This window comes from Danio rerio, chromosome 18 (genome assembly GCF_052040795.2).
Source record: "Danio rerio strain M-AB ecotype USA chromosome 18, GRCz13ab, whole genome shotgun sequence".
NCBI lineage: Eukaryota > Metazoa > Chordata > Actinopteri > Cypriniformes > Danionidae > Danio > Danio rerio.
In genome coordinates this window covers 6,623,690-6,637,317 of record NC_141038.1, presented here as the reverse complement: position 1 = coordinate 6,637,317, position 13,628 = coordinate 6,623,690, and the positions used below count along the sequence as shown (strand labels likewise).

The following is a 13,628-nucleotide window of genomic DNA, read 5'->3' as shown; positions in this document are numbered from 1 at the left end:
CATTACTGATTTGCCATAGTATTCACAAGTGCTCAGCAGAAATTACTGTGATTGGCCGTGAAGGTCATCAGTTCTCTGTACTTCACCGATGTTTACAGAGTACAAACACATATATGCGATCCAGTTGGCATTTCTGTGTGGAGTTTGCATGTTCTCCTCGTGTTGATGTGGGTTTCCTGTGTGAACTCCAGTTTTCCCCACAGTCCAAAGACATGCGCTATAGGTGAATGGGATAAACAAAAATGTCCGTAGTGTATGAAGTGTGTGTGTGTGTGTGTGTGTGTGTGTGTGTGTGTGTGTGTGTGTGTGTATGTGTATGTGTGTGTGTGTGTGTGTGTGTGTGTGTGTGTATGTGTGTGTGTGTGTGTGTGTCTGTGTGTGTGTGTGTGTGTGAGTGTGAGCGTGTATGGGTGTTTCCCATTACTTGGTTGCGGCTGGAAGGACATCCATTGTGTAAAATATGCTGGAATAGTTGATGGTTCATTCCGCTGTGGCGACCCCTAATAAGTGACTAAGTGACTAAGCCAAAGGAAAATTAACATATGTGTGGAGCTTTAAACTCACAGTATCTTCCACTCTGTAATCTTACTGTAAACATTATTTTAGTTGTTTCTGACAGGAAGCTGAGCTGTGTGAATAAAGGTGGTTTGTAAGTCAACTGCTGTGTTACGCCTGAGGGATGTAGAAGTGTAAAGATAATATGATTGGCCCATTTAAGCCGTCCTCGCTTTCCCCTTTTTATGTAAATGAATGCAGACGCCACTTACGGCTCTTCATTAAGTCATTAGCAATGGTTTGCTGATTCACATTGTTATTTGCTGTGTTTGATTGCCAGTAAACATAACCTTTCCTGCACTGCAGCCGCTAATGGATCATTTTGGCTTCTCCGATTTCTGGCAGTTAGGCCTAAAATGGAGCTTTGTTTGCAGAGGGTTGTTAAAAAGATTTCTCTTTTAGATTGTTCTTTATACATTTTTGAGTATTAATTGTCCTATCAGATCAGATTCTGAATTTTTATCAAGACATAGAGTGTCTGCATGGTCATATTTCTTTTTGTGGGATCAACATTTCAATTGGTAACTTTAGGTTTTGACCAATATTTTATTTGATTTTATTTGATTTTATTTCATTTCATTTCATTTCATTTCATTTCATTTCATTTTATTTTATTTTATTTTTTTTTATTTTATTTTATTTTATTTATTTATTTTATTTTATTTTGTTTTATTTTATTGTTTATTTATTTATTTATTATTGTTTATTTATTTATTGTTTATTTATTTTTGTTTATTTAATTTGTTACACCTACACTGTAAAAAAAAAGTTAACAACTCAAAATTTTAAGGGAACTTGCTGCAGAGCTTTTAAAGTTGACCCAACTTTCAACCCAATTACCAAGATCACTATTTGGTTTTATTTATTATTTTTAAAATTTACTTATTTGTTTATTTATTTTATTTTATTAGCACTGTTTATGCCAACCCAAGCTCATTCTGGAAACGTAGCCCCGCGGACATTTCTAGAGACTGCGATTTACGTGGCCGGAGGTACGTATGGCCGCGTTTGACTTTTTTTCGAGCGAACGCTATGGGGCGGTGTGACGCCGCTCCTCCTCTTCGCGCTCGCCGGCTGACGGCTCGCCTCCGTGTGGAGGGCTTTCCTGCTGCAACCAGTTTGTCCGCTTAGCTCGCAGCGTTACGTCGGTGGAGCGGAGGCCCGGAGGAGGAGGAGCCGGCCACGGGGACGACCGGGATCGAACCGAGATGAAAAACAGAATCCAAAAAATAAGGGCGAGAACGTGGCGAAATCCGAAAACGCGGTGAAAATCAAAGACAAGGGCTTTTGCTTTTTTTTTCTGGACGGCTTTTGCAAACCGTCGCTTTAAACCGTGGGTTTAGGGAAGGAGGAGGAGGGCGGCCGGGTCGGCCGATTGGCCGGCCGCCCGGTCGATCGTTCAGTTGTTCAGCCAGTCAGTCGGACAGATAGTAGCTCAACAGCGGCCTCCGGTGGCTTTTCCGCGAAAACAAAAACTGCTTGAACACGTACCTCCCGGGACGTATTTCGCGGTCTGCAGAAACGTCCGCGGGGCTACGTTTCCATAATGAGCCCGGGTTGGTTTATGCCAACTAGATACTTTTAGATAATCTTATTCTTTTTATCATTTTTTTATTTTATTTTAGCCACTATGATCCTCATAACCACCTTACAAAAAAAGAAACAAATTAAATGTATTATTTTTTTATAATGTTTATTTTTAAAGGTGCAAATCCACACAACATGAGAAAACATCCACAAGTAAAAAAAAACACAGGCAGTGAAGTTTACAAGTCACAGAAGATCAAGATCACCATTCTTAGTATAAAACATACAGGGATTCCTCATTTTCCCAGTCAGTGATCAGCGACGCGTCTTTGAATATCAGAAAATCAGTCGCTTCTGGTCCACAGAGCAAAGCTGAGAAACAAAAGAGGAGGGAGTCCATTAGTGAGACGTCAAGAGATATATATTTCATCCGCCTGTCTTCCTCACTTCTGCGTTGAGGTAACGAGATCTGAGACTACTTTTCCTTCTCTGTCTCTTTCTCTCTTGCATGTGTGTTTTGTGTGTGTCTCTTTGCTCAGATAAGAGCGGGTTTCCCTGGACGGCGGCCGATCGGGGAGATAAACAGACTGAGAGCAAATGGGATCTGAAGAGAAGTTGTTGAGGAGGCTTTTGTGTGGGAGCGCAGATGGGAAAGAGGTGTCAAAAGTGGCTCTTCACGGCAGACGCAGATCAGAGGCTCAGGAATGAATGCTGGCCTTTACTGGTAATAAGAACAAAACACACTCTCAACGAGAGAAAAAAGCACATCTGAACTGCACACTGATCAAGTTCGGACACTAGTACTACAGTGTCTCCATCAGGACTTTACTATTTAAGAAGATACGGTTGAAGTTTGAATTATTAGCCCCCCTGAATATTATTTCCCCGATTTCTGTTTAACGGAAAGAAGATTATTTTCAACACATTTCAAATTTATTATTAACTCATTTCTAATAACTGATTACTATGGCCAGGAGGAAATGTGGCCAGGACACTGAGATTACACCCCTACTTTTTACGAGAAGTGCCATGGGATTTTTAATGACCACAGAGAGTCAGGACCTGGGTTTAACGTCTCATCCAAAAGAGGGTGCCCACTGACAGTATACTGTCCCCTTCACTATACCGGGGCATTAGGACTCACACAGACCACAGGTTGAGCGCCCCTGCTGGCTTCACTCACACCACTTCCAACAGAAACCTAGTTTTCCCATGTGGTCTCTTATTCAAGTACTGACCAGGCTCAACTCTGTCTAGCTACAGTGAATAACCAGTCTTGGCCTGCAGGATGATATGGCTGTGGACAATTCATTGTATAACAGTGGTTTGTTCTGAAGGCAATTAAAAAATATAATTACTTAAGAGGGCTAATAATATTGGCAGCTAGCTCTATGCAACTCTCACATCATCACCTATTGAACTAAGCTGAGCCTGGTCAGTACCTGGATGGTAGACTACATGGGAAAGCTACAGTAGGTTGCTGCTGGAAGTGGTGTTAGCAAGACCAGCAGGTTGCGCTCAACTTGCTGTCTGTGTGGGTCTTAACACGCCAGTATATTGATGGGGAATCTATACTGAACAGTGAGCGCCATCTTTCGGATGAGACGATAAACCGAGGTCCTGACTCTGTTGTCGTAAAAAATCCTTGGGTTTTACCCTTGCATCCTGGCCAAATTTGCCCACTGGCCTCTGTCCATTATGGCCTCCTAACCATACCCATATTATAATTGACTTCATCACTCTTTCTCCTTTCCACCAGTCAGCTGGTGTGTGGTCTGGCGCAATATGGCTGCCGTCGGATCATCCAGGTTGATGCTGCACACTGGTGGTAGAGAAGGTTCCCCCCCTCAAAAATGTGTAAAGCGCTTTGAGTGTCTAGAAAAATGCAATAAAAATGTAAGGAATTAATAATATTAATAAAATAAAATGGTAAAAAATAAAAAAAAGGTTTTTATTTGAGCAGAAATAAAACAAATAAGACCTTCTTTAGAAGAAAAAATATTTTGAGAAATCCTGTGAAAAATTCCTTACACTTTCTGTAAAGCTCAGGCTTGTAATGAATTATAATATTTTCTATTTATGTATAATGAATCATAATCATGAATAACATGTATTTGCTAAGATAATCATCGATGGCCTTCACTAAGGTTAACAAAAAGTCAAATATCGATAAACTAAATTAAGTTCAATAAAATTGAATATGTTAAGTGATGCATGCAGACATTTATTCCAGCAGAAAGGTGTTTTTGTAAACTAGAATAAAAAATTCAAAACAAGCTTTAAAGTTTGTAAAATAGAATGTTTAATAAAATACATTTTTTTAATTGTTAAAATTAAATTCAATTGTAATTTTAAATAAATGCAAATAAAATCAAGGTTCTAACTCTTAAATATCAAATGATAAAATAAATAAAATAAATAAATGGATAGATAAATATTTAATTTAATGCATAAATAAAATTAAATAATCAAATTAAATAAAACTAAATTAATTATATAAATGTATCTATAAAAACAAAATAAATAAATAGATAAATAAATGGATAGATAAATTAATCCATAATAAAATGAATTAAAATAAATAAATAAATAAATAAATGTAACTAAATTAAATAAAATTAATTATATAAATGTATCTATAAAAAGAAAACAAACATACGGTATTTTAATGACATTGCATAATGATGTATTGATAATACTGCATAATATTACAAATAAACTAAACTAAACTAAACTATTGCATAATGATGCATAAAAAAAAGAAAGAAAAAAGCATTAAAGTTCAGATTTTTAAGTTGACTCAAGTTAAATCGAGTCAATTAAAGTACTTGGGTTGAAAGTCAACTCAGTATAGCTGTGCATCAAGTTGCCTTACAATTATAAGTTGAGTAAATTATTTTAATTGTTGTTGTGGCTGTATATATAATTCACTGTACTCTACATTTTGCACTCCACTTCACATACCGATAACATTTATATCTTGAATGTAATGTACAGTGGGTCCAGTGAGCCAGAGGAAAGTGTTATACACTGACATATATTCAGATGCATCAGATAGCTGTGCTTTTCCTAAATGTCAGGAGAGGCTTATGAGATGACGGGTAGAACAATTTAGAGACTTGCCAACCTGTAGTTACTCTACTTTTCAAAGGAAATTCTGCCTGTCTTTCAGCTCGGTGCCGGGATCATGGGTTCAGTTCCAGAGGAATGCATGAACTTGAGAAAATCTGCACTTAGATTGTGGCAGTCAGAAGCTTGAGGTCAGTAGTGTGTAGTTTTCAAGGAAATTAAAGCTAGAGTAGGCAATTTTGAGGGGAGGCTTGCAGTTGCAAGCCCACCTTGAATATACAGTTGAAGTGAAAATTTTTCGCCCTCCTGTGAATTTCTTTTTCTTTTTTAAATATTTCCCAAATGATGTTTAACAGAGCAAGGCATTTTTCCAACCCAGGCTCATTATTGATATGTATCCCTATATACATTTCTAGAGATTGCGAAACACATGTTTTTTTTTTTTTTTTTGCAGTTTTTGCAGTTTTTGTTTTCATAAATGGCATATGTCAGGGGTGTCAAACTCAATTCCTGGAGGGCCGAAGCCCTGCACAGTTTAGTTCCAACCCTGCTCCAACACACTTACCTGTAGGTTTCAAACAAGCCTGAAGGACTCAATTAGTTCGATCAGGTGTGTTTAATTAGGGTTGGAACTAAACTGTGCAGAGCTGCAGCCCTTTTGGAACTGAGTTTGACACCTGTGGCATATGTGAATCCAGCAAGCGCGCTCGGATCCACGACAAAACAATCGGTCCGAGATCGCAAATGCACAAATACACAGAGACCCCCGGATGTGGAGTGTGAAAGCACCCTAAAACTAAGCAATTTCAAAATATAGAAACTAATAAAAACTAGTAAATCTGCCTCAAAAAACTAATTAGAACTAACTGAGATTGAAAACAAAAAGTCAAACAAAATAAAAACTAAAACTAATGAAAAATCCAAAACTATTATAACCTTGGTCCCAACACAAATCTTTCAAGTTAACTTAAAATTGTAAAATAAATAAATTTAATAAATAAAATAATTTAAGTGGACTGAACATAAAACAGTCAAGCAGTCGCAGAAAAACTCAAGAATTGTGTTGTTTCAGCTCATTTTAAATACATAATTTAAATAAAAAAGTAATTTTATGACTGTACTGTATGTGGTTGTTTACAGCACCAAAAAAACAAAAACCACCCTGTGTTTGATCACCATTGGACATCCACTTTAAAACAAAATCTGGTTCCTGAAGGCAAACCAGCTGGGAGCCACTGATGTCGGAGAAACAATTGAGATATAAAAGACCTTGTATGTGATTTTTCTTCCCCGCGGGCCAATCCGGGCATGAGTGAGCCTCCCAACACATGCTTTCAGACATCTGAGCCAAAGTCCTAATCACTGTGAAGTGTGTGTAAGTAAGTGGGCATACGTGGGCACGGGTGGGCTGTGACAGTCTGGCCACCCCGCGGTAATGAGAGTCAGGAAGAGGCTGATCAGAGACCAGGAATCACATCATTAGGACCACATTCCCTTGCAGTCGAGAGAAAGAGAAAAAGAGACGGAGCAGTCAGTCACTCGGCTGAACAGATCAAACTCTAATGAGCCTGTCTCTTTGTTCTGCACCCAGGCTTCTGATGCGCACACACACACACACACACAGGCACAGAGAAAGACAAATACTCAAATAACTGTCTATACATGAAGAGACTCTCTGTGCGTCTTTATTTGTCAGAGACTCTGAGCGACGGCAGATTGCATATGCAGAATATTGCTCTACGGAGGCAGCGTTTTAGCATTATAAACGTGCTCCTGAGGCAAAAGGCTGGCAGAAACGGTGTGTTGTTTTCTTGGCCTGATTCTAAAAGCTACATTCAGAAGTACGTACCTTGCCTTCACCGCTGGAGTATTTTAGTGCACAGAACACGTACGCGATTGGGATGCAAACCTGAATGATTGTTTGATAAAGAGTTTGATGTTGGGTTGTTTGGTAAAGAAGTCTTTCATGTTTATGTTTAACGAAAAGCTGAATTTTCAGTAGTCATTAGGCTGCTCCAGTAGTGGTGGAAAGAGTACTGAAAAATCCTACTCAAATAAAAGTACAATTACTTGCCTAAAAATGTAGTGCAAGTAGAGTAAAAGTATGAGTAAAAAGTAGACACTTCAAAAGTACTGAAGAGTAGTGAGTAGTAAGTATTACGCTGTAAAAAGCTGATGCATTTACGTCTAATTTGTGGATGTGTGTAAACGTAACATTCTGTAGTGCATCTAGTTATTGCCCAGCAGGCACTTAACATCATAAGACATAAGTTAATATTAAAGTAGATTTAGGTTGTTTTGTATGGTGACCAAAATTCTATCTATGTCTTATGTCTAGCCAGCGTCTAAGGCCAACATTATTTTGATGTCCAATTATTACATTAAATGACGTTGTTATTTGGTTGATTTTAGGATTTTGTGACTAAAATCCAACATCGAGCCAACATCTTAAACCCACATCATATTGACGTCATATACTGACATTTATTCATCAGGTATGGCAACCAAAATCCAACGTCTGATAGATAGCATAGTGGTAACCATAGGCGAGGGTTAACAAACTCCAGGGTAAGACTATGATATGCGCTGCCCTTTAATGCATTTAAATAGATTTGCGACCGACCAAGAAGAGGTTTCAACAAAAGCACCGCCTATCAACAAATGTCTTTTATTCAACATGCACATTGAAGGTGCAGTAAGTGATTGTGTTCAGAAGCAGGTTTTGTTGTGCTGGTTGAAAGTCTCTTCACAGTCTAATAGTAATGATTAAAGTAAATGATCTAAATGTGTTTGTATGTATTTTTAAATTTTGGGTAAGGCATGAAACTAAAAAATGTTCATCCAATTCGGGCTGACATCTCTCATAATTCCGATAAGTAGGCCAATCTGTCTGTCAGCAAATACAGATTTGAACAACTGCGCAGCCATTTGTACGCATCTCCGCCGACCGATGTTTGTGCGGCGCGTTTACGAGAGAGGGAAAGAGAGCACACGCGCGATCGGTAAAAACCTGCTGAATCAAAACTTTTGAAAAACCTGAATCAATATTGAAGTTACCTTTGCATGCTGGAGAAATTATGACACAATGTCTGAAGGATTTCTCTTAGACAGGCAATGTTCTGCTTTAAAACAGTTTTAGCTTCACGCAATGCTAATGTAACGTTAGATGTTGTTGTCACAAATGGGTTATATCTTCACAGAAGTGTTATTCAGCCACTAAAATTTTCAAATAACAGATTGATAAGACTTTTATTTCACAAGGGATCTTTTACAGCATCGATAATGTAGATTTTAATTAGTTTAACAACGAAACACATGTAAATAGCGCTAGTCTCTCCCTATATTGTTTACCATACAACTCTAAATATTCGCTCTGAAATCGCATGTCAGTTTGGCTGGCACGCTGCCGGACAAGCACTAGTCGCTTTTAACACATGAGGAAGGGTTCTTTTGCTGTGCTCTTGTTTCAGGAGGCGTGGCTCTAGACGGCAGGGGAGGGACTGTGATTCAGAGATTTATGCTAAGCTGTTAGCATTGCTAAAGATCACCTACTGGACCTTTAAATTATTTTATTAGATTCATTCAATTATTATAGTCACTTTCGATATGCAGCCAGGGGCCAGAAATTTTTAAATGAGTGGACCTAAATAAGGTGTACCTAAATGCCTCTTAAACTAAGTTAACTCTAGTTAAACTCTAGTTAAAACTAGTTAACTCTTAAACTAAGTATAATATCTAGTTTCTTATATTTATGATCTCTGGTAATATAGTAATTGATTTAACAAGTGACACGTTTTTGTTTTTATTGTTTAGTTTTTAGTTTGGTTGCGCAATTGTCCTTTGACAGAACGAAAGTGTGCTTACTTAGTTGGCTGGTAAGAATATCACACACAGACAGCAGTCATGCATTTGCTGTGGGCAGGGGAAATTAAATAATTCGTTCATTCAAGGGCTTAGTCCCTTTATTAATCCAGGGTTGCCACAGTGGAATGAACCGTCAACCTATCCAGCACATTTTTACACAGCGTGTCGGCTTAGTCCCTTTATTAATCCGGGGTCGTCACAGCGGAATGAACCGCCAACTTATCCAGCACATTTTTACACAGCGGATGCCCTTCCAGCCGCAACCCATCTCTGGGAAACATCCACACACACACACACACACACACTCATACACTACGGACAATTTAGCCTACCCAATTCCCGTATCACATGTCTTTGGACTGTGTGGGAAACCGGAGCACCTGGAGGAAACCCACGCGAACGCAGGGAGAACATGCAAACTCCACACAGAAAATTAACTTAAATTATGTCTTCTTTTCATCATCCTTTTGTATTGATTATAAGAGGAAAGTCCTGCAGAATTTGCATATCATAATAACATGTTAAAGTGAGCTGTGAGGAATTTTTGCAAAACTCTTCCAAATGCAATTATTATAAGCATAAGTGAAGTTTATTTATAAACTAATTTCGAGAAGATCACGTGCTTATGATTTATCACAGCCGGTCTCGTATTAGCTAATCACTATCTTCCAATCATATGAGCCCTAAGCTACTATGAATAACCACAGTTTTCAGTCCATTTTATCTTCATTTGAAAGAAACCTCCCTTTCTCCCCTATTCTCCTCCTTTACCACTTATCAGTTGGCACGGCGGCCCAGTGGTTAGCACTGTGAGCCCCACAGTAAAAACACTGCCGGTCCTGGTCCCGCCAGGCCGGTAGGCGTTTCTGTGAGGAGTTTGTATATTCTCCCCGTGTCTGTGTGGGTTTTCACTGGGTTCCTCCCACCATCCAAAGATATCCAACATGCATAACAATCAAGCACTTGTCTAACCCCTTTTTTCATGTGTTCCTTTAGCTACCGCAGCCGGGGAGTTCTAAGATCCACCGAGCTCAGGCTCCCCTCTCGCTCTGCCAACGGGAGGAAGCCCCGGGCTCGAGGATCCCTTGAGCTCGGGGCTCTCTCCCGGGACAGCATGAAAAACAAGCTTTTGATAGATCATCAGCTAAGTGTGAACTCTTGAAACAAATAAAGGAGTTTTGTGGGGGTGATGGCTTAAATTTTATCTGAATTGTTATTATACACACTTTTTCTTGATATCTGAAGCTTCTTTTAAACTATTGTGCTGGAAATTTGAAAACCTTTCTCAACACATTTAGTTACAGTTTTTCTCAGTCGCTTTGGTGCATTTCTCACTACACTATTTACATTTGCACAACAGTTGTGCAATGCATTTCTCAAAACAATTAGTGCAAACTGCAAAACCTAGCTGATAACCTGCAAAAGTGCGTCACATGCTCAAAATGGATAGTTCATTCCTCAAAAGCAAGTATTCATGTCAATCAAACTGTCAGTATCGTCAAAATGAAAAGTCCTGACACCATTGTTTATGAACACGATAGTCAAATGGCTTAGTCATGTTTTCATTATGACAGTTTACTTTGCACATATTTTCAATGCAAAAAAAGTAAGATTTTGGTGAAACTTCCTGAAAATGCTCAAGACAGCACTGTAGACTCTTTGCACAGCCATTTGAAAACTACAGTAAAGTCAGACATCACTGAATTTAGTGAGTTATCTGAGTACAAGACACCGGATATGTATGTTTCACATTTTTACTGCATTTGCTCTTTGCAATTCTAATTTACTCACAGCATTGTGCAAAAGAATAAACACACCCTCATTTACAACAAACATAAACTCCTTTAGGTAGAGCTGTGCACAACTGTAAACAATATTGCAGTACATATTGGAACTGAGCCTACAACATACACAGGTCTGTAAATCATTCATCAAATTGTTTAATTTTAAAGTCATTTTCAGGAAAATAAAGATTTTAATTTGTTTTATAAAATTTGTTTGACAGATTTTGACAGCAAGTTCACCATTTTTGTATGTAATGACTCAAGTAATGAAATGTGGATTATTAGTTTTATATAGAATGACTATTCAGCATTTACAAGTTTAGTTCATTTTGACTGACATGACAGAATCAAATGATAATGTTATAAACAGCAGAGAGTTGTATGAAAGCAATTGATGCTTGTCCAGTAGCATTCACAATTTGTTGAAAAGAATGAGAAACTGCTACTGCTATGTGCACAAATGACTAATTGTTTTGAGAAATGCATTAACTGTTGTGCAAATGTAAATAGCGTAGTGAGAAATGCACCAAAGCGACTGAGAAAAACTGTAAATGCTGGTATAACATACATGACTTTCAGGTTTTTGTTTCATTTTGCAGTCAGTAGAGGGTTGGAGTCCACCTACAGATACTTTCTTCCGTAGTGCATAGAAAAATCTAGTTTCTCCTTAATTCGTTTCAACAGGGATCATTAAATCTTTTGCAACTTGAATGAAAAAATGACTGAGGACTTGATTAAGTCAGTGATTCATGAAGGAGCAGCCACTGGGATTAGTTGGTTGAGTTTGACCCGAACATCTCATCTAGATCTTTCTGAGAAGCTAATGGTGGCTTATTTAATCTTTCTCCGACTGATTTCATCTGCTGTGTCCCTCATTGCTCTTTCTCTCCATCTTTTTTGTCATTCTTCCACCCAGCCGTTCTTCTTTTACAGATAGTCAACTGCTCATCTCGACAGCTGTCTGTCAGACCATCACTGAGGTTAATGAGCAGAGGAGCCGAGCTGAAACCTTTTCCCCAGCCGTCCCTCGTTCACCCGACGCTTTCATCATCTTGACGTGAGCGAGAGAGCCATTAGGACAGTGACAGATGATTATGCCGGCCAATCGCCAAGTGAGATTGATAGATGTGCTGCTCGCGCATGTGTGTGTGTGGACGCTCATGGATTCATTCTTAAGGAGCCTGTGTGTTGCAGCCGTCCTCAAGGTCATTGATTTATGGCCAACCACTTTCTTTAGGCTCTTCATAAGACAGATCCACACACTTAACTATCAGCAGAATTGAATTCAGCCAAGCAGATATGCATTAAATGATCTTTTCCCTTTGTGTTCCACAGAAGCAGTGCAATTACGTCTGAAATGACACGAGGGTGAGTAAATGATGACACCGGTTTTCATTTTTGGCCGAACAATCTGTTCTGTCTTAATAATACATGGAAAGACAGGTGAATTTATCACCAGCCTAGCAGTTAAACAGGGTTTCATGTGTGAAATCTTCATGTAGACATGTTTTCCATTATCAGAGCGAGAGAATAATTTCAAGTCATCCCTCAGGCGGAGCTAGCACCTTGAATGAGTATTTCAAATGTGGATCTATTACACAGCGCTAGCAGATGTGTAATGCAACAATTAAACATTACACAGGTTAAATTATGTCTTCTTTTCGTCATACTTTTGTGTTGAGTACAAGAGGGAAGTTCAGCAGAATTTGCATATCATAAAAATGTGTTAAAGAGAGCCGTGGGGAATTTATGCAGAACTCTTCCAAATGTAATTATTATAAGGATAAACAAATAAAGGAGTTTGCAAATAGGGGGTAAAATTTGTCTGAATTGTTTTTCTACTTGCTCTTGGTACCTGAAACTGCTTTTAAACTATTATGATGGAAATGTAAAAACTTTTCTCTACACTAGTGGCTCTCAAACTGCTACGATTCCTTCTAGTGGTACGCAGAAGAATAGTTGAATAATTAAAGTAAAAAAATGAACACGCTTTTAGTAAATTGATTTTAAAAGGCTAATCCTTTTATTTTATTTTAATTTTTCTAATGTTTGTTTTGTATTCTATCATTTGAAGCTAATTTCCTTCCCTATATTTGTAACTGTTGTTGGGAGCGTATCTCGTATTTTATATCCCAATATTGACAGGTATAATTTAATCACCTGCTTTTCTGAAACACAGCCTACTCTAACGCTCAGCGAGCACATCTAATTTAAATATGTAAATCCAATTTGTGTATTTAAAATACACGTTAATGTTTCAAGAGTTCACACTTACACTGTAAGAAAAAAAAAACGTAAAAAAAAAGGTCAAATGACTGGCAGCTACGGCTGCCAAACAAAAACCATAAAATTACGGTAAAATGTCTTTGTTGAAATAAAGTGCAAAAAATAATAAATCTACAGATATTTTCATTAAAATGTTTACAGAAAAACACTGTTATTATACAGACTTTTCCTAGAATATTATGATTAAACACCATCAATAAAGTAACTGCACTAAAAGTTCAAGAGAAAACAATGTTATTTAAAAGAATTTTCCCTTAATCATTACGATTAAACACTTTTAATAAAATGCCAAGACATGCTCATGATCGTAATTTAACAGTTTTATTTTGGATCAAAAAATTTTGGTAAAAACAACAAAGGAGATACAACTGATTACAATTCTCACAACTTTTAAATTAGTTGTTACATTTTATTGAATGGCGTTCATGTAAAACATGTATAGGTTTAAGTCATATGGAATGATTCAAATACAGATCTTAAATTAAATGGAACTGTAACGTGAAGGGGACGTTGACAAAGGAGTGCAGATCCAAATGCAGGTTT

At 37.8% G+C, this 13,628-nt stretch overlaps 1 protein-coding gene and 1 long non-coding RNA gene across 8 annotated transcripts in view; both read left to right on the top strand.

Annotated features, from left to right (window-relative positions):
* The window catches only part of golim4a (golgi integral membrane protein 4a), an 836,478-nt gene that overhangs the window by 308,872 nt on the left and 513,978 nt on the right, over positions 1 to 13,628 (top strand). The window lies entirely within an intron of this gene.
* LOC103909111 (uncharacterized) overlaps positions 1 to 13,628 on the top strand; it is a 90,187-nt gene that overhangs the window by 44,716 nt on the left and 31,843 nt on the right. For 3 of the 6 annotated variants that reach the window (XR_015514622.1, XR_015514625.1, XR_015514624.1), the window contains 5 exons: positions 2,448 to 2,541; positions 2,622 to 2,806; positions 5,255 to 5,342; positions 11,733 to 12,004; positions 12,135 to 12,167. This is a non-coding gene — a long non-coding RNA (uncharacterized LOC103909111). Of the gene's footprint in view, positions 1 to 2,447; positions 2,542 to 2,621; positions 2,807 to 5,254; positions 5,343 to 11,715; positions 12,005 to 12,134; positions 12,168 to 13,628 lie in introns of all 6 variants that reach the window. The other 3 variants (XR_015514626.1, XR_015514627.1, XR_015514623.1) reach the window with 2 other exon arrangements.